This window comes from Heterocephalus glaber, unplaced genomic scaffold (genome assembly GCF_053883595.1).
Source record: "Heterocephalus glaber isolate CG9 unplaced genomic scaffold, H.glaber_assembly_v1.0 deba00001561, whole genome shotgun sequence".
Lineage (NCBI taxonomy): Eukaryota > Metazoa > Chordata > Mammalia > Rodentia > Bathyergidae > Heterocephalus > Heterocephalus glaber.
In genome coordinates this window covers 7,008,221-7,017,545 of record NW_028258349.1, presented here as the reverse complement: position 1 = coordinate 7,017,545, position 9,325 = coordinate 7,008,221, and positions in this window count along the sequence as shown.

Here is a 9,325-nt window from a genome sequence, read left to right as displayed (position 1 = left end):
CTGAGCCAAAAGTGCTGTGACAAGATGTAGAATTGCTGTTTTTAATTGATTGCTGATGTTCCTATCATAGTCCCTGGCAGAGGATGGGGTGAGGCTCAGGGCTGGGATCTGATTTGATCTGGTTTGATTATTACTTGGTGAAAGTAATTACTTGGCTGAAAGTTTAATGGTTTGGTCTGTAGGCTGTGTTAAGTGTGCCTGTGTTAAAAAAAAAAAAAGCCCCATCAAAATGTCATCAACAACTCATTCCTTATCATATCTAAACTAGAAAAGAAGTCTTCCTTTTAATCTTTGCTGTTCAGCAAATAGGTTTCTCTTGTGGAGTGGAGGAGGGATGGGCAGCTTACTCAGTGAGCCTGAAAAGGGGAAATGTGTCCTTCTTAGCTGATTCTGTAATGCCCTGCTACTCAGGCTGCACATGCCACTGGGCAGCCTCAGCACCTGAGAGCTTGTTAGAAATTCGAGCTCTCAGGCCTGAACCCAGACTCAATGAAGACCTGCATTTTAATAAGATCCTCCCATGCTCTGTGTGCATAGAGACATTCTGGGAGGACTGCTGTTACAGATATTCCTTATGGCATTTTTCAGGTTACAATGGCACTCTGTCCTCATCAGCAGGAGAGGGTGGAGCTGATAGCCATACTGGATACCTGATAGCTTGTCATGGTTGATTGGGTTGTGGCTGGTCATCTGACCCAAGCTGGGCCAATCAGAGCTCTTCTCTGGAGATTCAGATTAGGACTTGTGTGTGTGTGTGTGTGTGTGCGCGCGCGTGTGTCTATTTGTATGTGTGTAAGAGAAAGGAGAAAGGAGAAAGGAAGGGAGGGGAAGAGGAAATTGGAGAGGAGAGAGGAAAGGGAGGGAGACAGACAGCTCTTCTTTAAGCAGCTGGGTATGTGTCATTTATACCCAGGAGTGAATCATTTTATACTGGTTGCAAGGCCCTGAGCAAAGGAAACTAGTGGGTAGAGAGCTAAGATTGAGGCATATGTGTTAGACAAGGGACAGTGACCATGTCTTAGTCCATCTGAGCTGTGATAACACAGTATCAGAGGCTGGGTGGCTTATGAATAATAGAAAGTTATTTCTCACCGTTCTGGAGGCTAGGAAGTTCAAGATCAGATTGCCAATAGATTTAGTGTCTGGAGAGAGCTCTTCCTGATTTTTCAATGATGCCCTTATATTGTTTCCTCATGTGGAAGAAGGGGTGAGGGGTGTCTAGGGTCTTTTTGATAAGGATATGAGTCCCAGGAGATCCCTCATGACCTAACCACCTTCCAGAGGCCCTATCTCCTAACACTACCACCTTGAGTCTTAGAATTTCAATGCATGAATTTTCTGGGGATGCAAAATATTCAGATCATAGCAGATAGCTTTTATGTTCTGCTCCTAGTCTCATCCTAAAGTAAAGCTGAAATTTCACCCTTGGGCTCCATCGAGCATCCCTGAATCTTGATACAGACCTGCCAACCATGTCAGCTAGGATTTGTGGTGGCATCAAAAGAACCCAACTCTGGCTGTCTTCCATTGGGGAGAATCTCTTGGTTGGGGGTGGTGTCAGAGGCCCATGGGAGGTAGGTGATACTAAAGGAGCCGAGTGAGTCAGACTGAGGAAGCCACATCCAGGGCCATGAGGCAAGAACAGTCTAGTAAACAGAAGTCACTGCCACCAGAGATTGACCACGTGGTGCCCTGGATCTACTGTCTATAAAACCCACACATAGGAAGAGCACGGCCATTTCGCCTGGGAACACCCAGCGTGTGCCATCATGAAGGAACAATATATGCTGGGCAGTAAAAACTGCAAAGGACTGTGTCCTGGTCTCTGTCCTGGATTAAGGATTTGGGGGAAGTAACTTATTTGGTGGTGATTCCAGAAAACAGGAAGGAAGGAGGGAGCAGATAGAGTAAGCCTGGAGTCCGATAAAAGATGTGTTACTTGGTCATTGCTGTGGGCAACAAGGACTCTGCTGGTTATTGAAAAGCAGGCAGAACACCTCTGAGGATGCTCTTCCTGAGGCAGGGAGGCAGGAGAGCCCACCTCTGAGGACCCCCGAGTACCACCCATCCCCAGTATGCTTCCACTGTGGCCCTCTTGTGGCCTTGTGGCTTAGAGGGAGCTCTGGGCAGAAAGCAGAGAAACACCGGGTAATATGCCCTGAGGAATCTCTCCCCTGTCCAGAAACTTTGGTCAGTGCTCTGGAACCTTCTGCTCCAGCACAGCTGAAATCAGAGAAGACGGAGGGAATGTCACACATGGCACAGAAACACCTTCTGCAGTCACAGCACATCTAAATGTCACATCGTCTTCTCCTCAGGGCCTAAGTAACCCAGACGCTGGGAACACAGTAGATGCTCCCAAATTGGAATGGCCGCGTCATTATCTCGGGTCATCGGCCTATTATCTTCCAGTTAAAATTCCCCCTTTTGTCTGTACAAACGGAATAAATTGGGCAACTGAGAACTTTATTCATAGTAACAAGCAAGGACAAAATCTCTCAACTTTCTCTCTTTTTATAGATTTCTATGATTTTTATTTTGTAGGAAATGTACATCGTAGCATGCCAAACACCATACATCTCTTTAATAAATAAAAAGCAATCACTGAAACATTTCCTGCTCAATAGATCATTTTCCTAGTTCCCGCCTCATAAAATTTGTGGAGGAAATGGCAAATTTCTCATTTATTTGACTGATTTTAGTTTTCTACATGGTCAACAAATGCATCTTTTGGACCTGGATCTTCCCATTCATTTGCAAAATCTCCACGTGGCAGCCCCGGTGCTGTTGTCTTGGGTGAGTCTCTGTGTACAGAATGGCCTGCTCTGGCAGAGGTAAGGGCTGACATCTCTTGTTTTCTTGGACTGGAGTTTTCCTTGTTATTTTGTTTTTGCCTCATTGTTTTTGTTATTTCCTTGCCATGCCCACACACCTGTCCCTGTCAAGACAGGTGCCCTCTGATTCCCCTAGTGCAGCTCTGTCTCTTTGGCAGCCACCACCTGCCGAATTGCTGAGTGCGCCCCTCTCTGTGGTCGACTGGACTCTTGGGGCATGCAGCTGTCACAGCTCTTGTCCCAAGGTTTACCCATGTTCCTGAGTGGGTTCTGACTCACACAGGCTCCTTTTGGCTCAGACAACCCATGACTCACAGACTCTTGTTTCCATATCTGAACATACCCTGAAAAGAGATCCAATAAGGCTGTCGTGTCTGGTGACAGCCGCTTGTGAAAAAGCAGAGTTTTGCCTAAGCTCCGGTCACTCTGGGTGTAACGAAAATCCAACTGTGTCTATGTGTGACAGGACTCTCCAAGTATCAGGGAGAGGAAGGCAGCCTCTTCAGGCCCAGCTCAAATACCACTTCAGTTCAATCCCACAGATACTTGATGAGACCCTGTTATCTCCCCCACTCCCTGGGGACCCTATTGCAATTAATTATTTCTCCTCCTGGGTTCCTTTTAAAACTCATTACTGTGTTTATTGCAGTCTGGCTTAAATTCCAGTTAAAGATAGGCGTGTTTTTTCTTCTTGCTAGATGCCAGCTCCTTTATGGGGTAAGGAGAGTCATTCTGCAGTTATCTATTTCTCTTCCTAAACACAGCTATTTACAGAGTAAGAATCAATGTGTGCTTGTTGAGTGAATGCATGTGGTTTATGTCCAGGGTCTACCATGTGGGCGCATGGTCCCCAGGACAGCCTACATTCCAGCTACCCCTTTGCCTGACTTCTGGTAGCTACCCCTCTAGTCCTTGAGGTGGTGGGGTGCTGTCCACTAACCCCAGATGTGCTTCTCACTTCCCACCCAGGAGACTGGCTTGGTGCCTCACACTTAGCCACCAGGAACTGGGATGGAAATCATGTTCCGGGTGGTTTCTCCACACAGAGTAAGTTCTTTTGAGAACAAGTGGAAAGTTACATCTTTACAAATGGAATCTTAACTCTTTTTTTGGTGAAATTGTCTGTTGTTAAAAAAAATTAAAGATATTTTATTGCTTTCATCATATTACAAAAGTAATAAATGCTGGTTATAGAAAAGTCAGACCTCAGCCAAACCTTAAAGTCCATACAGTTCCTCCTGCACGGAGACATAAATTTTTAACACTTTGGTGTATAGTCTTCTAAATCTCTATTCTTGGGCATGTGTGCACCCTCTCTCTCTCTCTGTCTCTCTCTCTCTCTCTCTCTCTCTCACACACACACACACACACACACACACACACGTACTTCTCTTTCTCTGTTTAATAAAACTGGGATTCAAATCCTATTTTAAACATTCTCCAGGAGCTTGCTATTTAAAGGAATTCTAAAGTGAATCCTTTTGAGAGGCGAATAATTCCCTGGGGATTTATTTGTGCTATGGGCTCAGGTAAAATCCAGAAGGCATAAACTGTCTATGGTTGGGAGGAGGAGAATGTCTGACAGTCTGAAAATTTCTGTTGAGGTCTCTGCCCATCCATCCATCCATCCATCCGTCATCTATTCGTCTATCATATATTTCCTAATTGAGTGTTGAGAGACTGACATAAAAAGGCAGGCAGGAAAGCCAGAGATGGGTTGATTGAGTGCCCTCCACGGGGAGCCTCACACACACAGTGCCACATATTTATGACGTTCCCCAAGGACTGGATTACATGGCGAAAGATTAACATCCCTGCTGCACAAATTAAAAATGCTCTATTATTTGCAGCATGGAGCGGACTAGCTGAAGATCAGCATCTTCTCTTTGAACAACATAATTGAATGTCTCTCAGCCTGAACCCCTCGCTGTATTGATTTGAATTAATTATTTGTGCATTTATAATCTCCTGGCTTCCCCAGCGCAGGAGTGCCCTGCATCGCGCCACTGCACGGCCGCTCCTCCCAAGCCGTCACCCCTGGTCTGGAAGCCTTTGACAGTCCTAAGGACAATTAATCAGTCAAATGGAATCAGTTTTTGCTGATAAAGGAGAGCCTGGCTTGTAAAACTGACATCCCATTTTATGGGAATTAACGTTCTGAAAAGCAACTGTGGTCTGCCTTAGTTAAAAGCACCGATTCATTAGATTCCCGTTCAGAGAGGCTCTGGGGGGCGGTGGTGGGAGGGAGCAAAGTTTTATTACTGAGGATCCTAGGGCTGGGGCTGCAATGAGAACTTGAACAATCATGGCCAAGTCTTTTGGTATTTAGAGAGCAGAAATTATGTAGCTGCACACGGAATTAATCTGTTATGTAGATAAGAAGTTAGCAGATTGTGTTGTAGACACATTGCAGATTTTCTTCCAAAACAAAATAGAACATTTCATATACTAAATTTGTCAAAGAGAAAAAAAGGTACACACACACAAAATCAACATTTTCAAGGAAAAAGAGACTCAAATAATTTGTGATCCAATTTAACTTTGTTGCTGAGTTCTCAAATTGAAAACTGGACACACCTTATTTTGAAACATCAATGACCTGATTCAGCAGTGGGATTGTGGTTAGCCAGAAAACTTGTTTTGCTTCTGCTGTCTTTTGAGGACTTCTCTGAGGGGTAGTGATGTCTACTGGCCATATAAGGCCAGTAGGGTGACCACAGCTGGTAGAGGTTGCTGAGTAGAAGTAGGACGGTGCTGGCCGAGGACTCCTGGTTGCAAAATCTTAACCTCATAGGTGCTCAGAGACCATGTGCCTGCAGCGGGGAGCTGGGCAGGAGTGGATGGCAGGGTTCAGAGGGAAGTGGGGAGACAGCATTCACTATCAGGGGGCAGCTGCTGACAGCACTCACCAGTTGTTACCAAATCAGAATATGGACCCCATGTAGCAACATATTACGATTTTTTTTTCAAGAGAAGCCAGAAATTTGGATTTTTACTTGAGCGTGTCTGATATTGTAAGGTAATAATAAAAATCCTTATTTTAGACAAAACAAAATGTACCAGTGAGCTAGATGTGCTTGTGAGCTGTCAGTCTGCAACTTCTGGGTGGGAGGTGGAGTTAGATGTAAACTTATCTTGGATGTGGTGGAAAGGGACAGTTATTACTTTTTTGTTTGTTTGTTTGTTTTTTTTGGTACCGGGGATCGAACTCTGGTCCTTGTGCTTGCGCAGCAGGTGGCGAAACCACTGAGCTAAATCCCCGGCTCCAGTTATTACTGTTTTTGTTCTCAGAGAATAAGACTGATAAGACTGTCCTTTTTTTTCACTTTGCTTTTAACCTGCATGAGTTGAATAATCACTACCCTTGTTTATGAGATGCTATCATCATTGTTCTGAATAGGACAACATTCAGTCATTTATTCATTTGTGATAATGCAATAAGTAACCTGTCCCACCACTCAGCGTGAAACTACGATCTTGATAGTCACCTTCATCTGCCGGAGGGGTCCCCCTCTACCCACCCTCTGCCTTTCCACACCAAATTAACCATGGTCTTGTATCTATTTATCACTCTCTTGCTTCTTCTTCTTCTTTTTTTAAAAATAGTTTTATCTTAACTGTGTATTTTCTTAAATCAATCAATCTATCAATCTATCTATCTATCTATCTATCTCCATCCATCTATTCTCACCCTTTCTTCTACCCATCCAGTTTTTTTTTTTGGTTCAGTTTTAACTTTTTATCAAAAAGGGTATCATGCTATATGTAATCTTTTGGACTTTCCTATTTAAACTAACAGATGCTAAGACCCACAGTTTGGTTGCTTTTTTAGTTCCTGTGCTTTGACTCTTATGTAACATTCCATCATGAGACTGCTCTACAACACATTCATCTACTCTCCAGTGTATGAGTACTTGTCTATTTCCAGGTTCTATGAAGAGGCTGCCACATGGTTTTGTTCACATGTTCCCTTGTGTATATAAGCAAGAATTTTTGCCACTTAGGAGTTGACGCTCTGGGTCATAGTGTACATGAACATTCAATTTTAAGAGTTAGTGCCAAAGTGTTTTCAGATGAGGTCATACACAGTTAACACTCCCATGATCGATATGTAAGCAATCTTGTGGATCTGTATCCTGTTTAACATTTGTTATTGTCATGTTTTAAAAAATTTGGTAAATTAGTGAGCATAGTTATTGTGGCTTTGATTTACATTTCTTTTTATCAATATAGAAGCTGAATACCTTTTCCTGGTCATAGTTTTTCTTCTATAACATGGTGATTCATATTTTTTGTCCATCTTCCCATTGTTTGTGCTTTTCTTTACTGATATTTAGGAGTTCTTTACACATCCTTGACACTAGTCCTTTGTTGGTTGTATTTTGCAAACATTTTTTCACTTTCTTAAAGGTAGCTTTTGATAATGTAGTTACGCAGTCAAAATTATACATCTTTTATTTTACAGTTAATACGTTTTGGATCTCATTTAAGAAATCCTAACCTCAAAATCTAACAGACACCATCCGCATTTCTACCAAGAGTCTACCTGCCATTTTCCCTTTTAAAAATAATCATTTGTAGGGAACAAATCTGACCATTGTTGGGTTTTTGCTAGTTGGTAGCAGGTTAGACTTGGTGTGAAGTCACATTTTCTATGACTTGAAATATATTTTTGGTGCTCCCTGGGTCTTTGTCATTTAAAAGAGGTCACCTCTGGCAATGTTTCTAGACTTTACCTCATGTTGTGTCTGCAGCCACAGAGTGGGGTGGGTCTCTCATAAAGGTCATGGGTTTTCTTGCATTTTTAGGGCCCCTGGGATGAGGTAAAGGGTATCCTTTCACCTAGTGGGTGGTACTGGCTTTTCTTGGCTGATGACAGCAGGGGACTCTGAGGGGCAGCAGCAGTGCTGTGCAAAGACTGAGTGTCCAGGTTGGCTGAAGTTTCCCGTGTGCTGTGTCATTTCTGCTGCGTGTCACTCTCTGGAAGGAAGGCGAGAGTGTTCCAAAGCAGCAGACTGCTACACACAGACAGGTGTGAGCACAGAGGGTGCAGTTGCCTCATGCTTGTTACCACTCCTTATCTGGGAGAAGCAGGGGGTGTGCCCCCCGAAATGCTGAGGAAATGGATACCCAGTGTTTGTTGCCTGATTTGCACAGGGGTCTGTAGGGGCGAAACCATGGAAAAATAATCAAGAGCTGTTCCCCTGCCTGTCAGTTCAGATGCCTCTTAGCTCCAACCCCAGAAGCTCACAAGTGGCTCATTGGTTGCAGTCCAATTTAGGGCCATCTTGGATCAATTAGTCTTTTTTTCCCCCCTGGGTCAGAGCTGTAACTTGGAATGTGGGGTTGAGATAGCACTGAACCTCCGAATGTTACCTCTGATCATATCTTTCCTATCAGATTCTAAGAACTCCTGTCCTTCCCCCAGTGTTATACCCCTGGAATACTGGGTGCTGGCTGCAAGACACAGGTGACTGGGCCACACAAGTTGCCACCAACCAGGGGCGAAACCCTTATCTTGACTATAGGATGCAGGGGAGCCCTCACTGGATCCAGGACATGGGTGACTTCCCCAGCATGCCTATCTTATCCACACTTGCCTTTCCTACTCTTCTCCACTCTAACTCAGTGATGGTTCCGTTCCCACCTCATGTCCCTTATTTTGGTGTTAGTTACAATGCTGAGCCATAGTTCTACAAGGTTTTGAAGCAGATCAGCAGATCCTCATAGGCTGGGACCAGACCTCCTCATTACCTGCAGTGAGTTCTTCTCAGAATCCAATCAGCTTGTCTTCAGATCCTGGCCAGGTCTGTCTTGGGCTGACACCAAAATGCAAAGGAGGAGTCATTTTGTGGAGTGAGCCTAATGCCATGCTTTTCATTTCTCACAAGTGATTGTCCTTCCTGGTTTGTATGCATCTGATAAAAGCCACTGCAGGCTGCCCACTTGTTGTCCTCATTCTTGGAAGGCTACACGAGGACTCTGGAAAGCAGGAGCCCATGGCTGCATTGTGAATTTGCAGGTGTGCACTTAACTTTTCCTTCATGTCTAGGGCCCTGAGCCATCAGGGAAGCTGGCAACAGTTCCATGGCAGGGCCTGGGGGATTTGCTTTAGCTTTCTGCTTGGCCATGGCTTCAGTCTGAATTCCATTTGCTTGTGCTGTTAGGGTGCAGGTGGGGCTAAACTTCCCCATCTGGGAACTTGCCCAGCCCAGTAATTTCCTTCTCCTGGTTGCCAGCAGGCAGACATAAGCATTTGTTCCTTTGTGTATGAGGTGCTATTTCTTGAGGAGAACAAGGGTAGCCCAGGAGAGCAGTTTCTCCAAAGCACACCTGCCTTGCCCTCCCCTCTGCATCAGTCTGGGGGCAGGAGCTTCCAGGCAGGAACCTGACTGACTCTGCTTGTGAAGGGCAGTGAGGTTTGATGACAGGAAGTGTTTTCTCAGCTCCTTGCCCCCTGGAGTGATCTGGCACAACATCAGCCCATCTCT